Source organism: Aythya ferina (assembly GCF_964211825.1).
Source record: "Aythya ferina genome assembly, contig: HAP1_SCAFFOLD_29, whole genome shotgun sequence".
NCBI lineage: Eukaryota > Metazoa > Chordata > Aves > Anseriformes > Anatidae > Aythya > Aythya ferina.
In genome coordinates, this window is record NW_028181463.1 from 2,528,210 (window position 1) to 2,544,450 (window position 16,241).

A 16,241-nucleotide genomic window follows, 5' to 3' on the forward strand; every position below is an offset into this window, starting at 1 on the left:
GAAGAAGAGCATGAGCAACTTCATTTTATTAACAAGATACAAGAACAGAGGCCAGGTGTCATTTAGGGATAAACACATTCAGAGAAAGCCTCTGGGTTCACAGAGGACTGGTCATCTGGAAAAGAGGAATGAAAGCAAACATCTAACTGGAAAAAGAATTTTAAAGAATGCTATACCTAAAGCTCACAAACTGCCTGAGATTAACGTGAGTAAAACCAGAAAAGTGAGATAGCCAATTTATTGCTAAGTAAATAGAATCATTTTTTTCAGTGTGGCTTTCAGCTCCTGGTTCCTCATGCTGTAGATGAGAGGGTTCAGTGCTGGAGGCAGCACCGAGTACAGAACTGCCATCACCATGTCCAAGGATGGAGAGGAGATGGAGGGCGGCTTCAGGTAGGCAAACATGACAGTGCTGAGAAAGAGGGAGACCACGGCCAGGTGAGGGAGGCACATGGAAAAGGCTTTGTGCTTGCCCTGCTCAGAGGGCATCCTCAGCACTGCCCTGAAGATCTGCACATAGGACAACACAATGAAAACAAAACAACCAAATGCTAAAGAAAAACTAAACACAACTGCCCCAACTTCCCTGAGGTAGGCATCTGAGCAGGAGAGCTTGAGGATGTGGGGAATCTCACAGAAGAACTGGTCCACAGCGTTGCCTTGGCAGAGGTGGAGAGAAAATGTGTTGGCTGTGTGCAGGGCTGAGTAGAGAAAGCCACTGCCCCAGGCAGCTGCTGCCATCTGGGCACAAGCTCTGCTGCCCAGGAGGCTCCCGTAGTGCAGGGGCTTACAGATGGCAACGTAGCGGTCGTAGGCCATGATAGTTAGAATTGAATACTCTGAAGCAAAGAAGAAGACAAAAAAGAGAACTTGAGCAGCACAGCCTTGATAGGAGATGGCCCTGGTGTCCCAGAGGGCATTGGCCATGGCTTTGGGCAGAGTGGTGGAGATGCAGCCCAGGTCAAGGAGGGCAAGATTGAGAAGGAAGAAGTACATGGGGGTGTGGAGGCGGTGGTGGCAGGCTACGGCGCTGAGGATGAGGCCATTGCCCAGGAGGGCAGCCAGGTAGATGCCCAGGAAGAGCGCGAAGTGCAGGAGCTGCAGCTCGCGTGTGTCTGCGAATACCAGCAGGAGGAACTCAGTGATGGTGCTTCTGTTGGACATCTGCTTTTTCTAGGATGTGGTCCTGAACAAAGAAGAGGGTGAGAGTAATAAAGTACAAGAAATGCATCAGAGGAAAACAATTTCTCATTTAAAATTATCACATATATTGTGCACTTTCTGGCAGACATTTTGCAGATCCCTTTCATGCATCCTGATTCATTCTGCCTAAGTGTGTCTGTTGGATCGGGGGCTCTACTGTGGGCAGTGCAGGAATCAGTCCTGTCCTACAGCAAGAGCTGAAGAGGAACATGGGGAAATGTCAGTTTCACTTCCCCCTGATCTCAAACAGTTTTTCCCAAGTGTTGCTCCCAGTTCACCAAACTGCAGAGCAGAGTTGTGGAGGCTTTTTTTTAATTTTATTTTAAATTTTTGTATTTTGAGTTTTTTGTTTCAGCTGTCCCACCACTCCTGAGGAATGTTTCCAAGTCACAAACCCTGGTTATTTCTGCTGGACTCAAAGGGAATCCTTGTAGATCATTATCAGAGAAAAAGGGACTGTCACTTTAGTGCACAGTGTTCTTCAGGTATGACAGCCAGTCTGTCCATGAAATACGGTCTCAGCTGCCCTGTGAGAGCTGCAGGAAAGTTCTACTCACATGTTTGATTGAAAAGAACAAAGACACTGCTGAGAGCAGAGGAATCCAGGCTCAAAGTGCACATCTCCACACCCCTCAACCTGTCCCCGTACTCCCCTTCACTCAAGCACACCGAGGCCTCACTACCTGGGCATGTGAAACCCCCATCCCCAGCCAGCATGGGAAAAAGACCAGCAGCAGCACGGCCAGCTGGAGAAGCCAGGAGGAATGCCAGCATGCTGCTGCGAGGGGAAGCAAGGCCAGGGAGGGAAAAACGGACACTCAGCAGACCCTCCTGTGCTGCAGCTCTGCCTGCAGACAATGCAGCTCCTGCTCATTGCAAATGCTTTCTGCTCTGCTTTGGCCTGCAGACACCTCCCAAACACAGGAGATTTCAGTGGGTTTGTAGCTCTTAAAGATCATCTAGGATAAAACGTGAGAAGACCAATTTTTGATGATATTGGTGCAGTCTGTGAGATGAGGTTTGGGAAGGTAGTTTTCAAATTTCATCAATGACATATCAATTTCTCAGTGCTATGCTCCAGGAGTCTCAGTCTCCTGTACAATCCTGACAACGGATTACCATGAAACCTGCCTCCCCTCCACTGCAGTAACCTGAAAGCACAGACTGCAGAAAAAGTCTTGCTTTTCAGGTAGACTCTGCCTTGGTCTTTCTCTTGAAAAATCCAATCACAAATACCGTTCCTTAAAACATCTTCTACTCCTACCTGGAGAAACAGAGAGACCCACCCTGACAGATGCTATCAGCCATCAGATATGCCAGCTGTAGAAGACCCCTTGGCAACCCCACCTGCAGTGCCCTGCTGCCAGAGCCTCACGGTGTCAAGAGCCTGCAGATGTGTCCTGCCACACGCTGCCCTCTGTTGTTGCGCTCCTCAGTGCCTCCAAGCCCTCTCTCCTTCTCTCCTTTCTGCGTGCCAGCTGCGGTCAGAGCCCCCAGCCCTGCTGCGCTGTGCAGAGGAGCTGCTCCTGGCCACAGCTGTCTCTCTGCTCCAGGGCCCTCTTGCCACGAGCTCTCTCTGTCCCATGAGCCTGGCCCAACTCAGCAGCACAGCACCAGCCTAAGGCATTGCAATCACCCCTCTGGGGGCTTTGCTGATGAGCCCACGAACCTCAGGCACTCACAGACAATTGAAGACATCTCTCCAGAAGTCCAAGTCAGAGGCAAGTTTCCTGCAGTGTTCTCCTGAGGGCCAGCACTGACACAGGCTCCCTTGGAGCTCGTTAGAGCAGAACACTGGAGGCAGTGAGGACAAGGAGACAAAGACAATGTGAAGGTGACACTGATGTGTAGGAAAACTGTTTTTCTTTCACCTAGCACAAGGGCCAGGGAAGGGACCCCTGTCCTCTGGGAAGGGAGATCCTTTCCCTCCACACCTTGCTCAGGGCTCTTTGTGGGGCAGTAGGAGAGAGGGATGTGCATTGCCAAGTGCTGGAGAATGGTACAACCCCTGCCTGGTTCATGGTTGGGGGCGAGGAGGCAATGAGGCCCTGGTGCTTTCACAGTCAGTTGTTTCCTCATAAGCCTCAGTGGCAGAGGCAACAGCCATAGCCTTGGATACAAAGACATGGGTCCTGCTGGCACTCTCAGTCTTGTCACAGCCCTTAATCCTTTCCACAGCAGCCTTACCTAAGGACTCTCATACCTCTACTTCTTTCCCTGCTGGCTGCAGACCCTTCTGTTGGTGATCGCTTACACATCTGAGCTGAGTCTGATAACTCAGATCTTCTTGGTTGCCATGCTACTCGTAAGACAGCTCTATAGGAAGCTGGCCTGGTTCCTCGTGAGGAGGCACCACTGCTCGTATGGCATCCCTCGTGGTGCCCAGAACCTTCTCCTCCTGGGCACTGCTCACTCTGCAGGGTCCCAGGCTGCCCTGATATGTGGGGTTACTCTTCATCATTGCAGGACTGGGCTCTTCTTCTTGTAAAGGGCACGATGTTTCTTTAGACAAATCTTGAGGTTTCTCAAGGTTGCCGTGGACTGACGCTCCATTCTGTCAGGCGTTAAGGTCTGCAGGCAGACAGTTCTAATTCCATGTGATTGTGCTATCTCTCACAAGACAGCAGCATCAGGACTTTCAGGAAAGTTTGGATAATACAGGAGTAACCAGTTGAACGGAATTGCAGCACAGAGTCACAGAAGTGTACGCGATGGAAGGCTGCCAGGTTCCACCTCTTCTGTGATTTCCTCCCATGCATGCTGTCAGTTTGTCTGGAGCTGTGTCCTGAATGTTATGGGGCTGTGCAGGTCAAAGTTAGAAGGGCCAAAGCCCAGATGGAGCTCCATCTGTATATTACTGTCAAAGACAATAAAAACTGCTTATATAAATACTTCAAATAAAGGAAGATTAGGGAGAATCATCAGCCTTTATTGGATGTGGGGGGAAAGCTGGTGACAAGAAAGGAGGTAAAGGCTGAGGTACTTAATGCTTTCTTTGCCTCAGTCTCCATCAGCAAGACCAGCTTTTTCCCCTGGATATTTCTTCCACCTCATGGCCAGTGCCGAAGTTCCAGGGCATGCTTCATGGCAGTTTTTTTCTCCTGCTCTTTCGTACTGCCAAAAAAAGCTCAATAAGGGTGGAAACCACTCCTGAAGTAGGCATCCCAACCCAGCAGGCTCCTTGCAGCCTCTCAACCAAGCAGACACAAGTCACCTCAGAAGCAGCTTCCAAGCCAGGGGCCTGCTGCTGGCCTTGCAGCTTCTTGTGGAGACACAGCCAAGCCTTGTGCCTGCTGCTGTGCAGTCAGGGACTCAAGCAGAAGGGACAGGACAACCCATGTCTGGGTTGTCTCTTTCAGTCTGGGTCCTCCTGGGTGTGTAGGCAGAGGGGATCCCCCAGTCAGCATGCCAAGCAGGTGCCTTGTGCTGGCCTAGCAGGGCCACTGCCAGGCGTCAGCCCAAAAGTGCAGATCCCAGGGAGAAGGCAAGGGAGACCTGCAAACCTCCAGACACTAGTGACCTCACAGTCCCTTTCCGTGACATGTTCCTTCTGCTGCCCTATCAAGTGCAGAGACAGAAGTGACCTCACATTCACATTGCTCCTGCTGGGTCAGGACATTCTGAGGCAGACCTGACCTCTCTCTAGTCCTTTATGGACCATGGCTCACCATTCTAGGTTAGAGGACAAACACAGGTTTAATGGGAATCTTTGGTGTTCTTCTGTGGCTATCAGGTCTTTCTCAAGGGTATGAGCAAGCCCTGTGGTTTAGGGTTTTTTTTTAGGCCTGCCAACAACTTCTCTAGGGCTAAATCGTACATTTTAATGCTAGTGTTAAGGGAAGGGAATAGGGTAAGCAAGAGAGTAAAGGTAAGGGAAAGGGGCTGAGTTTTGCTTCAATGGATACTTTGAGTTCAGGCATTGGAATAGTGGATTCCTCTCAGAGTGGTGGAGAAACATTTAGGTTTAAAGATTAAAATTACTGGTTCAAATAAGGAAAGGGCAATACATGACTGTTTTAAGTCAGTGTTACTGTAGCATCTACATTAAATGACCCCTCTTACCTCTACAGAATCATTAATTTCTGCTGGCCATGCTTCTCTTCCCACCCCAAAATCTCACATCTTTCTTGTCCATGACCTCCCCATATTCTACTGGGATTAGCTTTCTGATGACATTTACCATCTCAGTGTATCTGTCTCACCTCTGTTGGCTCCTCCATTCCTGAGAAGATGGTGGCGTTGCAGTCAGGAGGGAAAAGGGCACAAAGTTCTTTAGGCGCATCCTGCACAATATGCCCATCAGCTCTGCACTTCCACAAAACTGTGCTTCCTACCTACAAGTTTTGTTTCCCAAGTGGCTTCTATGCATCCAGCGTTACTTTTCCCAAGCCCTCAAGCATGTTTCAGGTTTGGATGTGGAGGGATGGGAAAAGGAAAGCAATGCATGGATGGAACTGATCTTGGCAAGGGATGAAAAGAATAACAGGAAGAGATTCTGTAGGTACCTTGCTCAGAAAAGGAAGGCCAAGGACATTGTACCCCCTGTGATGAATGAGAAGGGTGAACTGGTAATAACAGACATGGAAAAGACAGAGGGACTCAACAATTTCTTTTCTTCAGTCTTCCCTGCCAGTCAGGCTTCCCAAGTCTTTTGTTTCCCTGAACCCATAGTTGATGGCTGTGGGTGCAAATTCCCACCTGCTGTAAGTGAAGAGCATGTTTGAGACCACCTGCAGAAACCCAACAAGTACAAGTCTATGGGGCTTGATGACATGCAACCCAGAGTCCTGAGGGAGCTGGCTGATGTAGTTGTCAAGCCTCTCTCCATCATATTTGAAGAGTCCTGGCAGTCGGGTGAAGTCCCTGGTGACTTGAAAAAGGGAAATATCACTCCCATTTTTAAAAAGGGTAGAAATGAGAACCCATGGGACTACTGAATGGTCAGCCTCACCCCTGTGCCTGGCAAGATCATGGAAAAGATCCTCCTGGAATCGATGTCAAGGCACATGCAAGACAAAGAGGTGATGTCAGACAGCCAGCATGGCTTCACGAAAGAGGAAATCATGCCTGAACAGTGTGATGGCTTTCTACATTGGAGTGATCACATCAGACAACAACAGAAGACCGACCTCTGTCATCTACTTGGACTTCAGTAAGACCGTTGACACTGTCCCACATGACATCCTTGCCTCTAAATTGGAGAGATACGCATTTGATGGGTGCACCATTCAGTGGATAAGGAGTTAGCTTGACGGTCACACCCTGAGCATGGTGCTCAATGGCTCTATGTCCAAGTGGAGGCTGGTGACAAGTGTTGTACCTCAGGGGTCTGTCCTGGGACTGGTGCTGTTTAATATCTTTATTTATGACAGACTGTGAGATCGACAGTGAGACAGTACATTCTGCGCTTGTATAACAAGTTGAATATGAGCCAGCAGTGTGCCCTGGCAGCCAGGAGGGCCAATCGTGTCCTGGGGTGCATCAGGCACGGCATCGCTAGTAGGTCAAGGGAGGTGATTGTCCCGCTCTACTCTGCGCTGGTGCGGCCTCACCTCGAGTACTGTGTGCAGTTCTGGGCACCACAGTATAAAAAGGACATGAAACTGTTGGAAAGTGTCCAGAGGAGGGCTACGAAGATGGTGAATCACAGAATCACAGAATCACAGAATTTTCTAGGTTGGAAGAGACCTCAAGGTCATCGAGTCCAACCTCTGACCTAACACTAACAGCCCTCCACTAAACCATATCCCTAAGCTCTACATCTAAACGTCTTTTGAAGACTTCCAGGGATGGTGACTCCACCACTTCCCTGGGCAGCCTGTTCCAGTGCCTCACAACCCTTTCAGTGAAGAAGTTCTTCCTAACATCTAGCCTAAAACTCCCCTGGCTCAACTTAAACCCATTCCCCCTCGTCCTGTCACCAGGCACGTGGGAGAACAGGCCAACCCCCACCTCGCTACAGCCTCCCTTGAGGTACCTAAAAAGAGCGATAAGGTCGCCCCTGAGCCTCCTCTTCTCCAGGCTGAACAAGCCCAGCTCCCTCAGCCGCTCCTCGTAGGACTTGTTCTCCAGGCCCCTCACCAGCTTCGTCGCCCTTCTCTGAACCCGCTCAAGCACCTCCATGTCCTTCTTGTAGCGAGGGGCCCAAAACTGAACACAGTACTCGAGGTGCAGCCTCACCAGAGCTGAGTACAGGGGGACAATCACTTCCCTAGCCCTGCTGGTCACACTGTTCCTGATACAAGCCAGGATGCCGTTGGCCTTCTTGGCCACCTGAGCACACTGCTGGCTCATATTCAGATGACTATCCACCATCACTCCCAGGTCCTTCTCTGCCTGGCAGCTCTCCAACCATTCCTCTCCCAGTCTGTAGCTCTGCTTGGGGTTATTGCGCCCCAGGTGCAGGACCCGGCACTTGGCCTTGTTGAACTTCATGCAGTTGACCTCAGCCCATCGGTGCAGCCTATCCAGATCCTCCTGCAGAGCTTCCCTACCCTCAAGCAGATCGACACACGCACCTAACTTGGTGTCATCTGCGAACTTACTGAGGGTGCACTCGATGCCCTCGTCCAGATCATCAATGAAGATATTAAAGAGGACCGGCCCCAGCACCGAGCCCTGGGGGATGCCACTAGTGACTGGTCTCCAACTGGACTTGACTCCATTCACCACGACTCTTTGGGCCCGGCTATCCAGCCAGTTTCTAACCCAACAAAGCGTGCGCCAGTCCAAGCCAAGAGCAGCCAGTTTCTTGAGGAGAATGCTGTGGGAAATGGTGTCAAAAGCCTTGCTGAAGTCAAGGTAGACCACATCCACAGCCTTTCCCTCATCCACCCAGCACGTCACTTTGTCATAGAAGGAGATCAGGTTCGTCAAGCAGGATCTGCCTTTCATAAAGCCATGCTGACTGGGCCTGACCGCCTGCTTGCCCTGCAAGAGCCGCGTGATGACTCTCAAGATAATCTGCTCCATGAGCTTCCCTGGTACTGAGGTCAAACTGACAGGCCTGTAGTTTCCCAGGTCAGTCCTCCGGCCCTTCTTGTAGATGGGCGTCACATTTGCTAGCCGCCAGTCAACTGGGACCTCCCCTGACAGCCAGGACTGCTGATAAATGATGGACAGTGGCTTGGCCAGCTCCTCTGCCAGTTCCCTCAGTACCCTTGGGTGGATCCCATCTGGCCCCATCGACTTGTGCACATCTAAGTGCCGTAGCAGGTCACCAACCAGTTCTTCATGGATAATGAGGGCCACATCCTGCTCCCCATCCCCTTCCACCAGCTCAGGGTACTGGGTATCCAGAGAACATCCGGTATTGCCACTAAAGACTGAGGCAAAGAAGGCATTGAGCACCACCGCCTTTTCCTCATCTCTTGTAACTAAGTTTCCCCCCGCATCCAGTAAAGGATGGAGATTCTCCTTAGTCCTCCTTTTTGTGTTGATGTATTTATAGAAACGTTTTTTGTTATCTTTAACGGCAGTAGCCAGATTGAGCTCCAGATGAGCTTTGGCCTTCCTAATTTTGTCCCTGCACAGCCTCGCTACTTCTTTAAAGTCCTCCTTAGTGGCCTGCCCACTTTTCCAAAGCTTATAAACCCTCTTTTTCCTCCTAAGATCAAGCCACAATTCTCTGTTGAGCCAGGCCGGTCTTCTTCCCCGCCAGCTCGTCTTTGGGCACGTGGGGACAGACCGTTCCTGCGCCATTAAGACTTCCCTCTTGAAGAGCGCCCAGCCTTCCTGGACCCCTCTGCCCTTCAGAACCGCCTCCCAAGGGACTCTACCAACCAGTGTCCTGAGCAGCTCAAAGTCAGCCCTCCGAAACTCCAATAGAGCGGTTTTACTGGTCCCCTTCCTGGCCTCGCCAAGAATAGTGAACTCCACCATTTCGTGGTCTCTCTGCCCAAGACAGCTCCCGACAATCACATCCTCCACCAGTCCTTCTCTGTTTGTGAAGAGAAGGTCTAGCGGGGCACCTCCCCTGGTAGGCTCACTCACCAGCTGCGTCAGGAAGCTGTCTTCCACGCTCTCCAGAAACCTCCTAGACTGCTTTCTCTGGCCTGTGTTGTGCTTCCAGGATATGTCAGGGAAGTTGAAGTCCCCCACAAGTACAAGAGCTGACGATTTTGCAACCTCTGTCAGCTGCCTGTAGAATTCCTCATCCGTCTCCTCATCCTGGTTCGGCGGTCTATAGCAGACCCCGACCAGGACACTAGCCTTGTTGTCCGTGCCGATCCTAACCCAAAGGGACTCGACCTTGTCATTCCCAACCTCGAGTTCTACAACCTCGAAAGACTCTCTAATATAGAGAGCCACACCACCACCCCTTCTATGCTGCCTGTCCCTTCTATAGAGCTTATAGCCAGGCATTGCAGCACTCCAGTCATGAGACTGGTCCCACCACGTCTCCGTGATGGCAACCAAGTCGTAGCCTGCCTGCCGCACGATGGCTTCCAGCTCCTCCTGTTTGTTACCCATGCTGCGTGCATTGGTGTAGATGCACTTCAGCTGGGCCATTGCCTTATCCTCCGGCCTTGCCATCGTTCCCCCTGGCACAGCCCCAACAATCCTAGCCTCAGCCCCATCTCCCTTCCTACCTAGTTCCTACTTACAGCCCTCCGGGGATGGTGACTCCACCACTTCCCCGGGCAGCCTGTTCCAATGCCTAACAACCCTTTCGGAAGAGAAGTTCTTCCTAATATCCAAACTAAACCTCCCTTGCCACAACTTTACCCCATTCCCACCTCATACAGTCACTGGGCATGTGGGAGAAGAGACCAACCCCCACCTCACTACAGCCTCCTTTGAGGTAGCTGTAGAGAGCGATAAGGTCACCCCTGAGCCTCCTCTTCTCCAGGCTGAACAAGCCCAGCTCCCTCAGCCGTTTCTCATAGGACTTGTTCTCCAGACCCCTCACCAGCTTTGTCACCCTTCTCTGGACTTGCTCGAGCACCTTGATGTCGTTCTTGTAGAGAAGTCTTTCGATGTCTTTCCTGTATCGAGGGGCCCAAAACTGAACACAGTACTCGAGGTGCGGCCTCACCAGAGCTGAGTACAGGGGGACGATCACTTCTCTAGCCCTGCTGGCCACACTGCTTCTTATACAAGCCAGGATGCTGTTGGCCTTCTTGGCCACCTGAGCACACTGCTGACTCATATTCAGCCGACTATCAACCAATACTCCCAGGCCCTTCTCTGCCAGGCACCTTTCCAACCATTCATCTCCCAGCCTATAGCACTGCATGTATACCACAAGTTCCTAACCTATTCTTTAAAAACACATACTCCAGCCCTAGATTGTCTTATCCCTCTCCTCCATCCTGGGTTACAATTTTGCATGGCCTTACAGATAAGGTGTTAGTGACTAAGGTAGCATCAGACATAAGGAGTTTCTAGTCTTCATTCTAATTAAAAATAGCAAAGTATTTCAAATTTGGTTTTCTTATTCTAACATGGAGAGAACCAAATGTCCTTCTGAACTTATGTCACCGGGGCCTGCAAGGATGTCAGGAAGGGCCCAGGGCCTGGCTCTGCTCTGTGGTGCACAGGGAGAGGGTGAAGACAAAGCATGGGGCAAAGCCAGAGCTCCTTGTCCTTCCAAGCAGGAAAAGCTTTGTCCTCCAGATCAGGGCTCTTCCCCAGCAAGGTGGCCATGAGCCTTGCCTGCCCTCCTCCTGCCACGCTGCGTGCACTGGCTGCAGCAGAGGGGAACCCCAGCCAGGCCCTGCATGGGGCTCTGCCACCCGCCTGGCCCTCTCCAGCGCCCTCCTTGCTGCTCTCTGATGCATGCCAGCACCTCCCCTTGCAGCCGGCCATCACATCTGCTGAGGGCCAGAGCGGCTGCTGCAGGGGCAGGGAGCTCAGTATGGCCCTTACAGCCCCCTGCCCTTGGGCTCGGCCCCAGCCTTGGCTCTGCTGGCAGGAGCGCTCTTGGCATGCGCTTCCTGGCCTCCCCTCGCCTGCGCACAGCTGCTGCCCACTCAGGCTGCTGCCACAAACGTGTCCTCACCAGCAGCACCACCCCTTGGGCTGCTTCTGCTGGCCTCTCCCACCCCACTGCCTTGACTCCTTGTCTCTGCTGGGCCCCACCTTCCCCACCCAAATACCTTCCTTCACTGTCATCTCCCTTCCCCTGCCCCGTGGATTGACAGAGTCATGGGAGATATGACCTTTAGGTGTTGTGGTGCTTGTCTAATCCAGTTTGGTGATGGAATAGAAAGACAGTTCCTTCACCAGTGATGTACATTCTTCTTCATGTTAGGCCACGATTCCATCTCTTTCACAATTCTTAGAGTGTTTGCTTTATCTCAGAGATGAACTGCATTAGGTCTCCTTGATTAGTCTGAGGCACAACGCAATGCTTTTTGCTTTCTCAGACTCCAGCACAATACCTGTGAGTTTACCTTTCTGTGTGCATTGACCTGACGAGTCATTTCACATTTTTTGCTTACATATCCCTGACGGAAGGAGATGATTCCCAAACTGGGATATGCAGATGGGTTCTGGCTCAGCCATTTGAAGTGTCTTGCTCTTGAGTATTTCAGCCTGAGTTTTGTCACAACTCCTGCAGCCAAATGCGTCCCTTGGCTGTCATTGCCCTGCCCCTGTACTGTGGGATGACTGTGCTGTGGTGGGACATGTTTCCAGTGGTTCGTCTACCAGACACAGTAATGAATAGTATGAGCAGGACTACAGGGGGCCTGCTTCCAGCCAGGGGGAGGCGGGGAAGAAAGGGACAATCGGGTTTACTGGACTGGGTATATTTAATGGCCTGGTGCATCAAACCCACAAATGTATCAGGTTCTACTGCACAAAGGTGCACAGAGTACCCTAATGCCATCAAACTAGAAAGAGGTAGAACCCACCTGTATTTCTGGAGTGACAGGGGCAGCCCAAGAAGTAAGAGTACTGGAGGCTGAAGTGAGTCTAACTGGGAAGGAATGGCAAAAGCACCCCATTGGGACTGGCCCGGAGGCTATGTGCATCCATGGCACAGACTGCTTCAGGAGAGGGAACTTCAAAGTTCCTAGAGGGCACCACGGGTGGGGCTTTGGCAGAGCTGTCTTGGAGACGAAGGACATGAAACAGTTGTCTACCTTGCTTGGCCTTCCACAGAATCCTTCTGTTTTGGGTTTGCTGAGGGTTGAAGAACAGCAGGTGCCAATGGCTACCATGGTGGCACACCTGAGGCAGCGTCACGCTAACCGAGACTCCCTGATTGCCATCCATGAGCTGAGTCATCGACTGGAGAGCCAAGGTGTAGATGTAGAGCTTGGGAGCGTGGTTTAGTGATGGTCTTGTCAGCACTAAGTTAAAGTTGCCTGACCTGGGTGACACGTCCCAGAGTAGTGTCAGGCACAATGCAATTCTTTTTGCATCTATAGCACAGGAAGTAGGACTTTGCCCTACTCTATTGACTGGGCAGCTCTTTTCACTCTACCCAATGTAGGTTTCTGTGTCTGGAAGGGGACAATTTCCCCAATGAGGACAAGCTCATGGGTGCAGCTACAGCCAATAATGATATATTTTCTTTATTTTTCACCCTGAGTTTTCCACAGATGACCCAAGATAGTCCATGGATGTCCAGGTGTGTACTGAGATTCTGGCTGAATTTCTCAGGATCCAATGGTCATTTCAATCTCATTTTATTTATTTTATTTTATTTTATTTTATTTTATTTTATTTTATTTTATTTTATTTTATTTTATTTTATTTTATTTTATTTTATTTTATTTTATTTTATTTTTTTCTGAACACACTCCTGACTTATCTTAGAAAGGGTTTCATGTGCTGGGCTGGTCTGCAGTTACAGGGACAAAGACTACTGTTGGCAGTGGAGGTGTCAGACCAGCACACTCTGTTCTTCCTCCCAAAGAAGGTCTCCAAAGAAGTTACCCTGGATGAACAGCAATAGGAGAATGATGATCAAAACTGAACTGCAGCAAAATTCAGCCTTTAAAAACAGGAAATATTTTTTATTAGCTGCTTTTTGAAATTTTCTTCCTTAAGTATGCCATGCAAGCTCTGTAATTAGCTGCACAAGGCATGAAGGCTTGAAGAAACTATTGAAGAGATGTTAGGAGTTTCTGCATTTTAATGAGTTCCATGGTGTATTTTGGTGCTCTGTCGATAAAGTTCAGGTACTGAGAGGAGAATGATGCAACCGCTTGAGCAAGTAAAGTCAGGCGGAAAAGCTGATGTGACTTGGAGTATGAATGGGCCCCACTGAGGGCTGTTACTAAAAAAGCCTCCTCAGGGCCATGTTAGGTTTGGTGGTTTTACTCAGATGTGCAGCCGAGCTCCACCACAACCGCTCTCTCACTCCCCCTCTCCTCAAAGAGGAAGGGGGAGAAAATACAACACAGAGAACTCGAGGTTTGAGATGAGAAAGGTTTAATTAAAGGGAAAGGGAATGGGGAGGAAAAAAGAAACAAAAGAAACAATCAGCCCGCGCGGAAGCACAGAGAGAGGGAAAAAAAAATTCTCTACTTCCCATCAACGAGCGATGTTCGGCCACGTCCTGGGAAGCAGGGCCTCAAAACGCGTAGTGGTTGTTCAAGAGGAACAGCCCCCTCCCCCACGAGAGCCCCCCTTTTTATTGCTGAATGTGACATCAGGTGTTATGGAATATCCCTTTGGTTGGTTTAGGTCAGCTGCCCCAGCAATGTCCCCTCCCCATCACTTGCCCACCCACAGCCTGCTGGCTCTTGGGGGCTCAGAAGGAGTCCTGATGCTGTGCCAGCACTATGCAGCAATAGACACAACACTGGAGTGATATCAGTGCTGTTCCAGCTACGAGTGCAGAGCACAGCACAGTGTGGGCTGCTTCAAGGAAAAGGTGTCTCCAGCTCAGACAGACCCAACACACCCACTGAGCACCTTGTCCCTGCAGATCTCCTGACATCTCCTGGCAGATCCATATTCCTCTCCAGGCTGGCATTGGCCATTTGCCCAACAGCAGAGGGCAGTGTTGTCTATTTGGGCATGTGCTGCCACAAAGGGAGTTCTTGGCCTAGCCCTTGGTTCCTCAGGGACCACCCTGGGGCTTTCAACCTCTGTCTATCACTCCATGACAAAACCCAGAAAACAGAATAGCAGAGAGCAACCCCTTAGCTCTATTTCTGATAGCATTTGGAAAAAGTGTCCAGTGTTCTGGGTTTGCCGTGAGCAAGACCCTCTTGTTACTGTGGTGCTAGCAGGGAGGCCAGCTGTGACCCAGGGCTGCACAGTGCCTGCTGCTGCCTGCAGCCACAGGGATGCCACTGCAGAGACAACAGGACTGTCACCAAGGCATATGAGACCTCAGGACTAGTACAGCTAGAAGAGCACAAGAGAACAATGAGGAACCAAAAAGAAAGCAGCAGTGACAAGGCCATGTCCTGCTGCTGGCCATGGCCATGGCTCCAGGGAAGCAGCAGCCCCGACCCGAAGGCAGCAGAGAGGCAGAGCCCAGCGGGCAGTGAGGGGCAGCCCCGAGGGCCACCGGGGCTGCTCCTCCATGTGGCAGCTGGGCTCTTGGCCCTGAGCCCCTCCTGTGTGCTGGGGCTGCTCCCCCAGCTCCAGAGGAGATGCAAAGAGATGGCAGCTGAGACGAGTTATTTTCTCATGGCATCTTTATTATTTATATGTATACAAGAAGCCTACTAATAAGGTTCGTGAGATTACTGGTCAAAGAAAATAAAATTAACAGTTTGGATGTTAAGAGAAAGATGATAAGAGAAAAAAAAAAAAAGAATTAAATTACAGAAAATAAGAGAAAACAAAGTAGACGTAAGATAAAACATAAGATTTTCCTAAGAGTTTCTAAAATAAATTTAAAACTTAAAGACACATTACTGATTCTGAAGAAACATATATTAAAAAAAATTCCATACTGCATTCTTAAGTACCTTGTTCCTCATGCTGTAGAGGACAGGGTTCACTGCTGGAGGCAACACTGAGTACAAAAATGACACCACCAGATTTAGAGCTGGGGAGGAGAGGGAGGGAGGTTTAAAGTAGGCAAAAATGATGGTGCTGAGAAACAGGGAGACAACAGCCAGGTGAGGGAGGCACGTGGAAAAGGCTTTGTGCCGGCCCTGCTCACAGGGCATCCTCAGCACTGCCCTGAAGATCTGCATGTAGGAGAAAACAATGAAAACAAAACAACCAAAGGCTAAAGAAACGGTAAAGATAAGTGCCCCAACTTTCCTGAGGTAGGCATCTGAGCAGGAGAGCTTGAGGATGTGGGGGATTTCACAGAAGAACTGGTCCACAGCATTGCCTTGGCAGAGGGGCAGGGAAAATGTGTTGGCCGTGTGCAGGACAGCATTGAGAAAGCCACTGCCCCAGGCAGCTGCTGCCATCTGGGCACAAGCTGTGCTGCCCAGGAGGCTCCCGTAGTGCAGAGGCTTGCAGATGGCAATGTAGCGGTCGTAGGCCATGACCGTGAGAAGGGAATACTCTGCTGACATCAAAAATACAAAGAGAAAGATCTGTGCAGCACAGCCTTGATAGGAGATGTCCCTGGTGTCCCAGAGGGCATTGGCCATGGCTTTGGGCAGAGTGGTGGAGATGCAGCCCACGTCGAGGAGGGCGAGGTTGAGGAGGAAGAAGTACATGGGGGTGTGCAGGCGGTGGTTGTAGGCTACAGCGCTGAGGATGAGGCCGTTGCCCAGGAGGGCAGCCAGGTAGATGCCCAGGAAGAGCACGAAGTGCAGGAGCTGCAGCTCGCGTGTGTCTGCGAATGCCAGCAGGAGGAACTCAGTGATGGAGCTGCTGTTGGACATCTGCTTTTTTGGGGATGTGATCCTGAACAAAGAAGAGAAAGAACAGTAATAATGTACAACAGACTTACCAGAGAAAAACTCATCCCATTTCTCATTTAGAATCTCCAGAAAATTGTCCATTTCCAGGAAGACATTTGGCAGGTCCCTTTCATGAGTTCTTCCTGACGCCTGAGGGTATCCCTGGGAGCAGGGGACTCCTCTGTGGGCAACGGAAGAGTCAGTTATGTCCAAAAGCCAGAGGTAAGGAGGAACATGAGGTAATCTCAGACTCTCTTC

General features: G+C 50.5%; 1 pseudogene across 1 annotated transcript; it reads right to left on the reverse strand.

The window, feature by feature from the left end:
* Positions 1–243: 243 nt before the first annotated feature.
* Positions 244–15,965, reverse strand: LOC311428137 (olfactory receptor 14C36-like; annotated as a pseudogene). The gene is made up of 2 exons: positions 15,640–15,965; positions 244–839 (listed from the first exon to the last, which is right to left on the reverse strand). The product of its transcript is annotated as an olfactory receptor 14C36-like (transcript).
* Positions 15,966–16,241: the final 276 nt, after the last annotated feature.